Here is a 15,594-nt window from a genome sequence, read left to right as displayed (position 1 = left end):
CGTGACAAGCGCTTATGATCGTGTTCGTTATGTCTAAAGACATCTCAGCTAGGTATGTCAAGAAATTTGACGGGACAAATTTCCAAAGATGGAAATTCCAATTAAATATTTTATTTGTTGCGCATGGAATTCAGGACGCAGTCAACAGGTCGCGCAATATGCCGACCGGTCCAACATTGGCGAAACCATGATTGTATAACAATACAAAAGCAAATTCTTGATTTCTTCTGTGATTGAATACACAAAGCTAGAACATTGTTGTATATAGTTGCTAAAGAGATGTGGAACAAATTGTGTATGATTCATGAACAAAAATCTGATAAACAAATTATTACGGACACAGAAGTTCTACGAATAACGGGTAACGGGTGGTACCGAAAGACTCAGTCGTCCAGCACATGGCGAAGGTGCAGAATATGGTTATGCAATTACTAGATCTAACTGAAGTCGCATCCGATGTGATCGTAATAGTCAAGATTCTGAGCAATCTGTCGTCTAAATAAAATACATTCTAGACAGCATGGACAGTGTTGCTCCAGACCTCCAGAATTTGGAAAATCTGCAAAAAAGACTAATTCGAGAGGAATTAGGAAAAGGAGACTCAGTACAGAGAGATAAAATTCAAATAAGTGCACTAATCGCAATGAAATATGATAAGAAAAAGGGCTAACAGGCGTGAAAAAATGATACAAGTGGCAAAATTACTCAAAAATCAAAAAAGGATATGGAGTGCTACAAGTGTCAACAAAATGAGACATTATGTATATGAATATCGCAACAGGTTGCAGAAGGGATCAGTCAAGTAAATGACTGTGCCTTCGTGACAGCAAAAATGATAGAAAGTGCGCGCCGAATAGGTTGCCGTCATACTATTGTCGTCACTAATCGGCCGCCACTAGACGCTTCAAGACATTCTTCAGATGAGTGGCTTATTAAGTATCGATCAATTAAGAATGGCAATGAACTGGTTATGATGAACAATGTAATATTTTAGGCAAAGGGACAGTGCACATGAAAAAATTCTAAAATGATAGTGGCGGAGGTTCGCTTAGAGATGTTTTACATGTGCTCAAATTAAAGAAAAAATTATTTTCAATCAGAATTTGCTCTAAAAAGAAGAAATTTTGAGATAAAATTCAAAGGCAATTTTGTAACTTAACGCGTGAAAGTCAAATGGTAGCGTCTGCTGTAAGACAAGAGAATGACATTTACAGAATATTTTTTCAAATTCCAGACGTAAACAAAGTTAAGAAAGCAAACGCATCGACAATAGACTTACATATGTGGCACGAACAATTAGGTTTACGTAAACAAACAAATACTGTGTGATTTAATGAAAAGAGGACTCGTTACTTGTATGTGAAAATCAGATGCGGATAATTTCTCTTGTGAAATGTGTCATCTTGAAAAGGCATACAGATTACATTTAAGAAATGTTTGAGAATAAGTGTAAAAGTGTAGGGAAAGTTATATGTATATATCAGTGCTCGCAAACATTTGTACATGTACATCTGTGAACGCAAAAACAGAATGAAAAGTGCGCATATGATGCTTCATATGAAGAATCTTCCCTTTTGAGGTTGTGGGCAGAAACGGTGAATATCGTTTATGTACTTAATCTCATCACAGTGTCTCTATCTGGTGAGATGTGGATAGGGAAGAAGACAAATATCGAACATTTATGGATCTCCAAGGTATTCGTCCATGTGCCAAAATAGTTCACGAAGAAACTAGACTTAGTCACGAAACACTTCCGTATATACGCTATCTGTGCTCATGTGCGTAAGTAATTGTCGAAACAGATACATAAATTGATAAAGAAATTGATATGATTGATATTTTTAGTATTACAGATTGTATATAATATTAAGAGTTATAATAATTTTTATTAACATAAATATAGTAGAGGGCGCCAAGAATCAGTCAAAGTTAGATATTTCGAATAATATAATTTCTTGGTTTATGAATTTAAGGTGATTGTATCGCATAAGAGCGGCATGTGGGAGGAGAGGGAGGGGGGCAATTGCCCGAAGCTCCAGCGCATGAAGGCATCGTTCGATGAAAAAAATAATTGTCTAAAAATTGCTACAGATTACAATTTTGAACAATAATTTTTATTTTCCAACAGTAATTTTTATTTCCCTACTGTATTTGAGAATGAGTTGATAAGCGAAGTGGATATTAGTGAAGTAGTAGCAACTTTCTAAAATTTTATAATTAATATTATTCTCCATTTTCATCGGTTTAGGAAATTCATATTATATTTATCTACAATCTTTTAGTTTTTGAGCAAATTTCTAAATATTTTTGCGCTATAATTAAAAATGTACTGTCGCTCTTTGTTTAGCACATGTTAAAAGTACTAATTTCAAATACAATTATCTTTTGAATATGTCTGATTATCCCCCCCCCCCCTTTCCTTTAAATAATATGTTATGTATAGGGAATATTATTATCTTCAAATAGTAAAAGCTTCAAACAGATCTTAAGAAAAATCATTTTGCAATACAATCACTTTAATTTATCTCATTGTCAGATTTGACTGTGCGTCGAAACGTTCGGACTTTTAATCACAATCGATCTGAGATATTAAATTCGGTCATTCGCGAATATATATAATTCTCCCCTTTAATTTAAATAAGAAACTTTTATTGCGAAAAATATTACTTCAGCTATTCGAACCTGGGATCTTTCGATTTTCCGGGGCGAGTGTCTTAGTTAATTCGACCACTGAGACTTCGGAAACATTCTTCGCAATGACATGTATAGTGAGAGAATTAGGCAGCGTTATAGTTTTTATTATTTCTCTTTAAAGTGAATAAAATTTTTGTTCTTTATTAATTTCTGTTATTTCTTTATAATATCTTAAGATTCTCTTAAAGTTATTTTCAATGTTACTTTAGTATCTTATTTATTTATCGTTTGCATAATAATTTCTAAACATACATACAACAAAATAATTTTTAAATATTTATAAAATAAATTTATATTTTGTATTATTTATTCATTATACTCATTGCGATAATGATACTTGATGAAGAAATGATAATGATGAAGAAATTTAAACATAATGACTTTTTACACTACAAACATTTTACTACAGTTATATTATTGCAACTATCATATCATATGTTGTTAAAGTTTTGTCAAAACTAAATTCTACTGGATTTTCAAATTCTTCTGATCTTTCATTTATATAACCACTTTTATATTACAAATATTTAACTAAGTTGTGATATCGTCAGGATGATAATTTAGTGTGTATCAAAAATTGCATTTTTATTATATTATTTCGTTTATACAAATTTATATTATTTTCTAATTATAAAACCACATCTGAAAATAATAAACGAATAAATAATAAATAATAAAAATACTTAATTATTTAAGATTTTATTTAACAATGAGTAATCAGAAGAACAATGTGAAAACAAAAAACTATAAAAGTCGGCGCTAGAATTAGATTGCGCAAATTTAATGAATCAATTGAATGAAATGTACATTTCGGCTTCGATTTAAGCCATCTTTAGCGAGCTATAATTATATTAAATTACGCATGTGTCGTAGAAAAAAATAAACGTTGTTCCCATAATTTGCAGCCAGAGATGCAGCGAGACGTATCTATCCTCAATATCTTAATATTATGCCACAAAGTTACAAAGCTGAATGAGTTAAATAGTGAGTGTCCAGTTAAATTAATTTCGTAACGAGAATCAAGCAACGTAAGAAAGATGTGTATAATAAATAAAAAAAAATTCTTTAAAAATAAACAACGTTTACCATATAACTGTCTTTAAAGATTATGCGTTTCGCGGGTTTTTTCTGTGTCCAGATTCATTTTTGAAATGCCAACGTTTCGCACTTCATCAGGGCGAGGAGCAGCCTGATACTCCTATATAGGAGTATCAGGCTGCTCCTCGCCATAGCTGTTCTTCCGAGCCATTCCTTTTATATTATGCTGTTTGTTGGAATAGTATGGGGGAAGAAGAGAATTGTGAGTGGGAGGGGGGGGGAGGAGGAAATTGGTCGGTCTTTGACAACCACACAACCGCATAACTTATAATTAATTAGTATTGCTGAATCTTTAAATTTTGTTTAATAATAATTTTTGTTCAATATGTCCGTCTGTTAGGTGGTGACGAAGATTCGTCAAAACGAGTCCACCAGTATTAAAGAGTCTTTCTATTAATGTACTACTTGATAAATCAGTATTATATTTGATGAACAATTTTTTGAAAAGAGGATGCTCATTTAGCATGCTGACATCGGTATGCTGAATTTAAATAGCGTGCTATCTTTTCTTTAGTTAAGTTTTTTGATGCTTGGATATTGGAAGAAGTTCTCATAGTCATATTTTATTTGCTTCGGTATTGATGTTAATTCTGAATTCGGTTAATTCTGAATTCTTTGATTTTACTGATTTTGGTAATAGTTCAAGCAAATCAGTTAAGCATTTCTTACAGATAATCTTTCTTTCCTTTTATTCTTTATTCAGTCTAATTTAAAATGTAGATACAAGTAAAAAATTATTAAGAATTTTTTTTATTCATTTTTTGTTCAAATCTGCAAAGAAATTAAGTAAAAAAGAGCAAATAGGAGTTAAATGCGGTAATCGTTGCGCAAAATAATATATAATATAAATAATATAACAACAAATTCTTTATTAAATTAACGCATTTACAGCTCATTTTTTAGCACTTTCAGAGACATGAATTACTAATATAAATACAATGATAAGTGACGACTAACTTATCATAGTGAGCTCTCTTTACTTTATTAAAAGAATCTCAATATTGCAATGAAATGATGAATGAATATGACAGATAAATATTTAAAAATTATGATAAGAAATTATCAGAGATAAATTATGCAAAGAACAACTTAAAGAGAATTTAAATCACATTAAAAGGAAAGAAGCTCACCACGACATCAATCAACCAAACAATTAAGCATAAATTATTTAGTCAAAAACTAGTTCTTGATTCTTGTCGATCAATTAGTGTCAAATTTATCTTAAAACATAGAATTCTTTAAAAATAGTTATGATTTTAAACATATTAAGAATTTTAAGCACAACCATATATGTGAATACATCAAATACGATAAAGAAAGTCAAGATCATCAAATTTTGGATGTTACAAATAATACATTATATATTCTTTTATTAAATCAATTCAAGATATAATTGCCAGATATAATCTTACTTTCTTTCTTTCTTTCTAATTTAATTCAGGAGGGGGGGGGGGGGAGAGATTATTAGCGTTTCAGAATGATTGTGTTGAAACCGAAAGTTATTCGCAATTATATCTGGAATAAATTGATTTAATAAAAAAATATATAATGTATTATTTGTAACATCCAAAATTTTGAATGATCTTGGCTTTCTTTATCGTATATGATTTTAAAACTTTAAACATAGATCATTTATGATCAAAAAGGAAATCGAATAACAATCAAAAGATAGAGAGACTTACAATGAAGGAATGATACTGACTGATTGGAACTAAAACAAGTCAACATTTATAGATTATCAAAAATCGAAAAATAAGCTTTAAGAAATCTCTCCATGTCTATCTGCAAATTAAGACCATGCGTCTGTCTCCTGATGAACAATATTTCCGAAACTAATCCCTTTCTATATTGAGATATATTGAGATCATTCATCCAAAATTACAACATTCTCCCAGTCAAACTCATGATCCTCTTGTAATCGATGTTCAATTATGACGAGTAGATGTATTCCACCGAATGTAGTTCCTATGTTCTAGATTTCAACTAACAATATACTACTCATATGTTTGACATAACTCTCATCACAGTCCTTACAAAAAATTTTAAATGTGATATTTCACATTATGCGGAAGCGGATGTTTATACACTTTAATAAATTTCATGTAATTTATTGATACTATTAAATGCTACTTTAATATCATCGCTATTTAATCTGTTAAATTTTTCGGAAATAGTAGGAACATAAGGAATAATAAACCATGAAAGTCGTACAATTTTATTATCGCTATTTCGTTTTTTATTACTAAAATTAATAATATTCTTCAGACGATTATTAATATTATCAAAAATAAATTTCAATGGATAGTCATTTTCTAACAGTATTTTTAAGGAGAAATTTTGAATTTAAAAGCAAAATTACTCTATCGACTAATCCTGTGACAACTTTTCTTTTGAGAGATCAGGTGAGGAGAAAAAATTCAAATATCTATTCGAAAATGTTTATAATATCAAAAACTCAATTATATTGTTAATAACAATTAATGTAACATCTAAAAAGTTTAATCTATCTTCTCCATGGTAAACCGAATTCTTGGATGCTGAGAAATAAAAATATCAAGAATAGAATCAAAGAATTGATCAAAGATTTGGTGCCACCATAATTATATCATGTTTGTAAAAAAGGAGTAATGGAAACCAAATCAATGTCAAAGTCTTTTTTTCCAATTTTCGTAATAACTATATCTATAACGATGAGAGAAAGAGATCCCATAGGAGTGCCATAATTTTGTTTATATATAACATTATTGAAGATAAAGAAAGTAAAATTTAAAATAAATAGAACTGCTTTAATGAATTCGTCTTTGAGTAAACATAATCTTTAGAAATAACGATTACCGCGCTTGATTTGATCTTTTTTCATTTAATTTTTTTTAATTTTTTCTTGTGAATTAATTTATATTTTAAATCTGCAAATTGTTAATTATTGTATAATTATTTATTCATGTAAAATTAAAAAACATTAAACAGCATGTAATATGATTACTATCATATTGCAATATGTTGCAATTTAATATTATACCTAGTTCTCATATCATTTTTAATTATTGCGTTTACAAGGATAACAAGTTTAAAATAAAGTAAATAATATTCCAACTGAATATCTTCAAGATTTATTACCTTGTGCAGAAGAAAACTTATGAGAACTGGTAATAAAGCTTATATACATGCTTTGTTCACCTTGCAATATATCAAGAGCTACTGCTAATGGAGTTATAATCTGAAACAATAATAAAATAATCTAATTTATTTATTATTTTTTATTTTTTATATTGCATCAATTATTTAACCTAGTGAAAAAAGAAATTGCTTTAACATGCCTTTCAATATAGTGAAAAGATCTATTTATATTATGAACAATATTTATATTATGCACACAGGAAAATTAAATTAAATAATAGTAGAATCAAATAAAATTATCTTACGTATTTATTAATGAAATTATCTGTAAATCTAAGTAGATGGCAAAAATTCATACATCGTATCGACGTAATTCATCTACGCCTTCTTTTTTATAAAACATTATAATTATTTTAAAGTCAAATGTGGAATTCCATCTATAGTGAAGAAGATTAATGTTATATTCAATGATTTTTTTCTAATTTTATTTACATAGCATTGTTTTACATTATTTTAATTTTCAAGAAGTACACTAATAGTAAATAATAAGTTAATTAATAAAATTATAATTTATATCATCAATAATAATTTCTGTTTTATTATTTAAAAAAATACACACAAATACTTAGTGATCACAGGTGTTACCAAATATATTCCAATGAATTTAATTACTAAGTATACACTTTATAAATATGATCTGCAATTTTTTTTTGTAGATTGATTTTGTTTCGATCATAATTTTGAATACTTAACAAAAGTTTTGATATTCTTTCATTTGCTGAATCATTCATTTGTTCTCTTCTGTATCATGTACAGTAATGAAATTTAATGTATAAGAGGCATATCATATATATTGTGGAAGAGCAATCTCATTTTCAAAATCAAAATCATTACGATGTTCAAATTCAAGTAATACATCAACCAAAGAATGGAATAAAAGCTCATTGACTACATTGCAGATTGAGAACAATCCATTTGTATAGTGAAATTACGATAAATTCCTATAAGTATTGACATTCTGAAAAGTCAGATGGAAATACATAAAATTTCATTTGTATTTTTTATATACATTTTGATTTTTTAATTCGTTATAAAATGATAAAATTTTATAGAATTGATTTCTTACTTTGCCAGAAGAAACTCATTGAATAGATTTCAGATTGGTAACGATTTAATTTTTATTGTTAATATTTTATTGTTAATATATGATTGATATTCATTAAATAATAATAGAAACCGATAAATGTCAATTCGTTACTTTAGAATAAATAGAATACGATAAAAAGTGATAAATTTTCTATTGTCAGTTTCCTATAACATATGAGTATTATAGAATCCGATAAAATATATCTGATATATCTGAAACTGACGAGCTTTGACGGTAGAGTTTATAGAAAACGATACAAATTGATAAAAATCCTACTGTTTTCAATTATTTTCTATTAACTTTTTTAAGCAGGGATGTTACATCGTCATTGCTTATTTCTTCGTCTTCCGTCTTTATAAATATTCTGAAAGATTTAACTAAATTTAATGTATTATCCGTTACTATGAATACAACTTTATTACGTATTTGATATTCCTGATGTATATCATTAATTGCTTTTGCAAGTATATCATAGGTATGTTTTTCTTCTACTCTTCTACAAGCGGTAACTGTAAATTCCCTCTCTCCAAAGAATCTTTAGAATTAATAATAAACCATTATTCCAAGGAAACTTCGTTTTGACTTGCTTCATAAATCAGCGGTAATTGTTACAAACTCTATTTTAGCTAAGTGTGCAATAAGATTTTCTTTCATTTTGTTTTGTTTTGAGGGTAGAAGTTAATGTTTGACAATTCATTATTTTTATATGTGAAAGCAAACCATTCTAATTAGTTCAATGAAAGAACATCGATCAACAATAGAAAGAGATTCTAGTTCTTCTATAATATAATGGATTATTGCCTTATTGACTCCATTTTGATTAACTTACTTTCACTTCCGAATCTGTCTAACTTTGCTTGTTTCATTTCAGATGCAACATTTTTAGACGTATCACTTGTAGAGTGATATCACTTTGAAAAATTTCGACATAGAGGAGCGCGAGAAGTCGAAGCATACAGAGCTCCTTTTGTGTTTTGTGTGTTGTGCGCAATATTCTGATTACGGTGCGGTTTTTTGGCTTTATTTCGGACCGTTTCTCTAAATTTATTTTGTGTTCTGTCTGGCTTATGAATTGAGTTACACAATCTACTGCACATGGCGGCAGACCCCCTGCATAGAAGCATGGCCTCGAACTCAGGCGAGGGAATTAACGGTAAACGCGTCTTCTTTTTCCTTAATTCCCCCTCCTTTGTTTACAATCTGCAAAATTTAGTAATAAATTTAGTAATAAGTCTGCCTACTTAATGGACACTAAATCTTTTGAAAACATATCTGGTATTATGCTTAAAGATCTTATGAATGTAGCCGGCATGATTGCCAAAGTGCCATGCAACTCAACAGATATTGTTGCATCAGATTTAGAAATTCGTGACAATACCGATTCAGGCGAATGTATGGATTCACGGATAAATATAGATGAGATTACTAACACGAGAAAGCGTATCCTCTCGGAACAAGACTCTGGACATAGTCTTATTTCAACTTCTTTCCGAAGAAATCTGCCGAGGAAAATTCAGGCACTTCTTCTTCGAACAAGAAAAAATCTCAATTCTCAAACAAAAAAGTAAGTACACCTAATATACTGGATCCTGCTATTCCCAGCGCTTCTAACCTTAACAACAGCGAGATATGGCTTGCACGATAACAGCTCTTATGCTGTAGGTGTATATTATGAACCGCAAGAAAGCTTCATCCCGGTCATATTCAGCATAATCGTGAAAGCAGAGATTCCTGATATACAGAAAATTAAGAAAATTGAAAAGGGAAGGTAGTTCTCATAGAGACAAGGAGACAGCCTCAGCTACAAACAGACTTGTTGATAACACTACTTTTTCTAAACACAGTTTGATGAAAGCTTTCATTCCAGCATTTCGAGTTCTTAGAATCGGTGTCATTCAGGACGTACCTGAGGAAATAGACATGGAAAGCATCCACAGGCATATTGTGACATCGCGCCATAAAATCCTGGATATCCAAAAGCTTAACCAAAAGACAATTAAAGATGGTAAAACAGAATACATACCATTTAAGACACTACGCATTAAATAATTTGCTGGTCAGATATTACCACGGGAAGTATATTTATTCAAAACTAGGTATGAAATACCCTTTATTCCAAAACCGCGCATCTGTTTTTCCTGCTTCCGATTGGGCACATCGCCAAAGTATGCAAAAGTGAACCGAGATGCCTTTACTGTGGAGACGAACTATATGAAGCGGAGGACCTCTGCATTTAGCGTGAGAGTGCTAAATGCATTAATTGCAAAGGAAACCATCTTGCAACGTCTAAAGAATGCTCCATTGTACTGAAGCAAGACCGAATCATTAGTCTTGCGGCCACAGAAAACATTCCAATCATGGACGCTAGAAGAATTGTTAATAACAATAGTGGCCATCCTCTTCAAAATAATTTCAGAACGGATCTCAACTTTCTTTGAAAATTCTGACTTCTTTTATTCCAGAAATTTCGCTAATCCTAACTTTTATAAAATTTAGATATGAATGACAGGTAAGAAGAAGACAGATCATATGCAGACATTATCGGCTCAAGATCAAGGACTGCTTCTAGAAATGGGGCTAATAAAAGTCTCCCCTTATTACATCCTCATCCAATCCAAGACGCTCTATCGGAGAATTTAGCGCAACAGCCTAGCAACACCGGTTACAATAAAAGGACACATTAAAATGCGCTCTACGACTGCGGAGGCAGAACTGGCCTTTTCTCTGCCAATGGCGCGGCGTTTCAAGGTACTTCTATCTCGTTTTTCACAACAGGGCTTTTTAAGCGAAGAAAATTTTGAGAACAAGAATTTTGTGTCAAAGATAATGAAACTGATTTCGAAAATGTTACATTGTTTTCAAAGCCATGATTTTACCAATTTAATTAATATTATCTTCTCACTCATTAGAAAGTAATTCTTATAATATGTATCGATTTCCTGACAATTTTAACCCTTCCACCCCCAGTAGTTATTATAGTCAACCAGTCTCTTTCGACTTTTGACCAAATCATAATTCCTTCCCCCCCTCCCCGCCAATATTCTGACAGTCAAGCGCGCAATTTTCGGAATTAAATGGTCATTTAATAAACTTGATGTCCTCATCCCTTTCCAGGGCTAGATGGGAGGCACTGCAACTAGATGACAGTCTAAATGACAGAAGAATATTTCAAACCATCTCAAAATTCTTCAATGGAATTGCAGGAGTGCCCGAAGTAATCTGGCATCATTGCAGATTCTATTTAAAAACTATAATGTCATATGCATTCAAGATCTCTATTTAAGTTTCTAACACTTCCCTAAAAATTAAATCTTTCAAAGTTGTTAGAGCAGATATCGTGCAAGCAGGAGATAGAGGTGCTTGTTTTTTTATTCCGGAAAATATTAAATATGAAATTATTAATTTAGCAAATATAGAACATCCATCCATAGAATATCAAATCATTAAAATCCTTTGTTGCAAAAATCCTCTTATTAGTTAATCTATACAGGCATTCTGGGTAGAATATTCCTCTAAAGTTCTATCAAAATTTATTTAATGATCTAGTCGATGAATCTAGTGATGAATATGTTTTGGATAATAGGTGACTTTAATGCGCATCATCACAACTGGGGCTGCAGTCAGTATCAAATAAAAGGCTCATGAAGGCGATAAAGGAGAACGATTTCAAAATTCTCAAAAATGAGGGAATTCTTACCCTTTTACATGCTACAGCATTAAATTCTATTATTGATCTTGCTATAGCCTCTTCTTTCTTTGCTCCTCTATATAATAACTATGTTTTAAATGACACTCATGGTGATCATTTTCCGGTGGAGGTTAGATTTATTCCTTCGTATTCTGTTATAAGCTCAGATTAAAATCGGATGAATTAGATAGACTCTTCGTCACCTTAAAGAACCTTGCTCCCGAATTTTTAAGTAATGAATCTGAAGATGTTCTTCTACAATATAATAAAATTTCCAATCACATCTTGGAAGCGGCTAGAAGTCTATTGCTTGGCAAGGGTATATCACGCAGTAGAATAGACTCGAAGCGTCTGATTCCTCTCTGGTGGAATGAGAAATGTGATAAGGTAGTTAAAGAACATGAAAGAATCCTTAAAGAGTTCATATCTTGTCCATGTCTTGAATATTTTGGAATTTATAAAAAGGGAATGCGCGAAATGTTTATTGAATAATAAACGCCAAAGCTAGAGGGAATTAGGATAGAAGGATTTAATAACAAAATCCCTTCATAAATATCATTCATCAGATTCTTCAGACGAAACAAAAATGATAGTTTTTCCTTTTCAAAAAACCTCAAGGAAGAAGCAATCGATAAATTATGCCCCCCCCCCTCCTCCTGCTCCTATGATTGTACAAAATCTATATAGGATATGAGACATGAAAATCTTCTCAAAGGAAATATATAATTGATTAGACGAATCTTTCTCATTTGGCGAATTCTCTAAAGCTATAGAAATGTTTAGGAAACAATCTGTCCCTGGTCTCGATCAGGTGGAGTATAGTATAATTAGCAGTCTCCTCAGGAAATACTCATCTCCTTAATTAATACATAACAAAATTCTAACAGGGAGCCTATCCAGAGACCTTGAGCGACTCATTGGTGATAAAATCAGGAGATAATGCCATCAAATCAATTTCATTACTTTCATGTTATGCCAAGATCATGGAGCGAATGGTTTATTTCAGAATGAGATAGTTCTTAGAATCACGATTTATTTTGCCACAAATCGGGGTTCCAGATCTTGTGCTGATAATCTGATTACTCTTATTATTAATATCAGGATCAGCTTCTTTATTAATTCCCCTACAGTAGCTGTCTTCCTAGATATTATCGGCATTCGACAATGTGATCCCGCACATCTTAATCGATGACTTGCTGGAAATTGGCATCCCTGCGCCCATTAGAAAGTTTATAGAAAATCTAATAAGCAAAAGGCATTTATTTTTCGTTGTAGATGGCTCGCTATTGAGTTCGTCAAATAATTTTAAAGGAATTGCATAAGACTCTAAGTCCTACAATAAATATTAAAGCTGACATTCATCAGATCTTATATTCAAAATCTCTTAAGTACGATCTTAAGAAGTCACGAACCAATCAGAGGGTTGCATTAGCGTCTTAAGACATTACTTAAGACAGTCTTGAAATAAGAATTGATGAACCGATCTAAGTCTTTAATATTTATTTAACTCTCATCTCCACTCAGAGTTCCGCTTATTGCACAATGCGGACAACGTTGTCATATACTCTACGCAGTATAATGTTAAAACGATTATTGCTTCTGTTCAGAACTCAATTAACAATATTTTCACTTACTTTAGTGAAAGCTTGGAATTTTTATCAAATAAGTCTAGGTGTATAATTTTTTTTAAAAACACTATGTGAATGCGTCAATCATTAATAATTCCAACATACCCAGAGTACAATTACACAAATTTCTTGGAGTCTTAGAGTCTGGATGATAAATTCATGTAACTTACGCCTTATATTATAAAGTAATACTAACTCTGCAAATTCTATCAAACTCCTCCGAATACAATATAAGGCATTGGGTTACTGTATCTCCATTCTCATCAACACAATATTAAGCGAAGCTAGAGAACCTTCCCTTCAGCTTAGATTTAACTTAGCTATCTCTAAATATATGTAAAAATCCATGACACTACAAGTTTAATACTTCATATGAAGCCCTACGGGAATTGGAATATACAGTCTCCAAGAAAAATCGAAAAGTTGAGGCTATCAAGAGCTCTAAGCTATTAGTAAATCTGACATAGTCAATATAGTAAATCTGTGTGACATAGTCAATATAGTAAATAGACATAGACAATATAGTAAATCTGACAAGAAGGTGATATATCGTTCCACATATGCCCCAGTCTTTTGACATAACTAATGTCTATCTCTTATGTGAAGGTTATATTGGATTGTGACAAGAAAGAGCAAAGCCACTCCATCGCGGCTGACTTCTACTCCAAATCATGAAATTTAAGCGGGATGCAGCATTTAAACTCGATTTACACAGATGGATTCAAGGAGCTAGGCGAGACCTTAGGAGCTGGCGTTTATTCTTTTATTGAATTTGGGGATTTCCATTGGATATGAACTTCCTAAGGAGACATCTTTCTTCTCGGTAAAACTCTGAGCAATATATCAAGCTATGCTCCTCGCCCGGGATAGTGAAATTATTGTAACACGTCACTATATTTTCTGACTCTGAAGTACTCCCGATACAATAAACAATAATAAATATATACAGTACATTATATTATTTATTACATCAAACAAAATATCTTGGATGTTTCAAAAGAGTAGAAAAAAGGTATAGAAATTACCCGTTTTTAAGTTCCATCTCGTTCAAGTATTGCAGGAAATGAGAAGGCTGATAAAATTGCTAGGTTTCTTCAGAAAGGCATACTCTAACCTTTAGAGTACCCTAGGAATGAAGTGAGGATTTCTTCGCCGATTTCAAGATTTGTAGAAGCTCAATTTCAACATTATTTCAACAGCTGAGCACAAAGATACATTCTACCACGAACGATTCCCTATAAACTCTAATAAAACTTGGTTCGATAAATCTTTATTAAGCAGAAAAGAAATTGTCAATGGTCAATGATCAATGGTCAATCGTTTTAGATCCAATCATTATAATCTTAATGATAGTCTCCACAGAGTAAATATCGTGGAGACCCGGCTTGTCTCTGCAGGATGAAAAAACAGAATATTAATCACGTTATTTTTCAATGTAATATTTACGCCTCTAAAGCATCTTGTCTTCGAAATTATTTTCGCTCTAAATTTCCTGAGAGAATATCTTCTTCGCCCTCTCCCATTCCACTCCCAAATTCTGCAGACTTCTCATGGCTTTTATGAAAAGCCTCCGATTTATTTTTTTGCTAATCTTCTCCTTTTCCATGATGCGCGATTAAAATTCGCGACTACCATCGGGTGGCAGCAGATGCCCGATCTGGGCGGATTGTTCCCCGGCTTTTAAGGCAATCGATTTTTTGCGCAAGCATGGTACATACCTCCAACAAGGCGAATGCACAATGACTCAGTACCAACTAATTAGGATCAGTAAAAAGAAGAAGAAAAAGACTTGTAGACTTCGCTCATTTTAGTTTCAATTTTTTCGTTCTTCAAGTTTTTGAGGTATTGACAATACTTTTTCTGTATAACAATTTTTGCATTGCAATGTCAGATAAATACTGTTAAAAATTTCATGAAATTTTAATATTTTTATTTATTTTTAATATACTTTTAAGTCACACAATTTGAACTTAATTTTATGACATTACATTAAATTTAATGTATTTATAACTGAAAAGTATATTTGTATATGAAATTTAATATATTTTTCATGAAAATTTATGAAATCTAATATACACGTTCATTTCATTTAATCAATGATACAATAATAACGGAAACAACTCCGATAACTTTGACCTTGACATATGTTATGACTCTGAGTAACTTCCAACAAGTTTTAGCGACTTCCATCGCTCATTCTTCGTTAAAAAGTTATTAACAAA

The 15,594-nt window shown here is 31.4% G+C and overlaps 1 pseudogene; it reads left to right on the top strand.

Moving 5' to 3' along the window:
• Nucleotides 1-9,178: 9,178 nt before the first annotated feature.
• LOC105620449 lies at nucleotides 9,179-14,485 on the top strand (annotated as a pseudogene).
• The last annotated feature ends 1,109 nt before the right edge of the window (nucleotides 14,486-15,594 follow it).

Source organism: Atta cephalotes (genome assembly GCF_000143395.1).
Source record: "Atta cephalotes unplaced genomic scaffold scaffold00026, whole genome shotgun sequence".
Classification (NCBI taxonomy): domain Eukaryota; kingdom Metazoa; phylum Arthropoda; class Insecta; order Hymenoptera; family Formicidae; genus Atta; species Atta cephalotes.
Note: the sequence above shows the minus strand (reverse complement) of the source record. Positions and strands in the feature narration are given on the sequence as shown.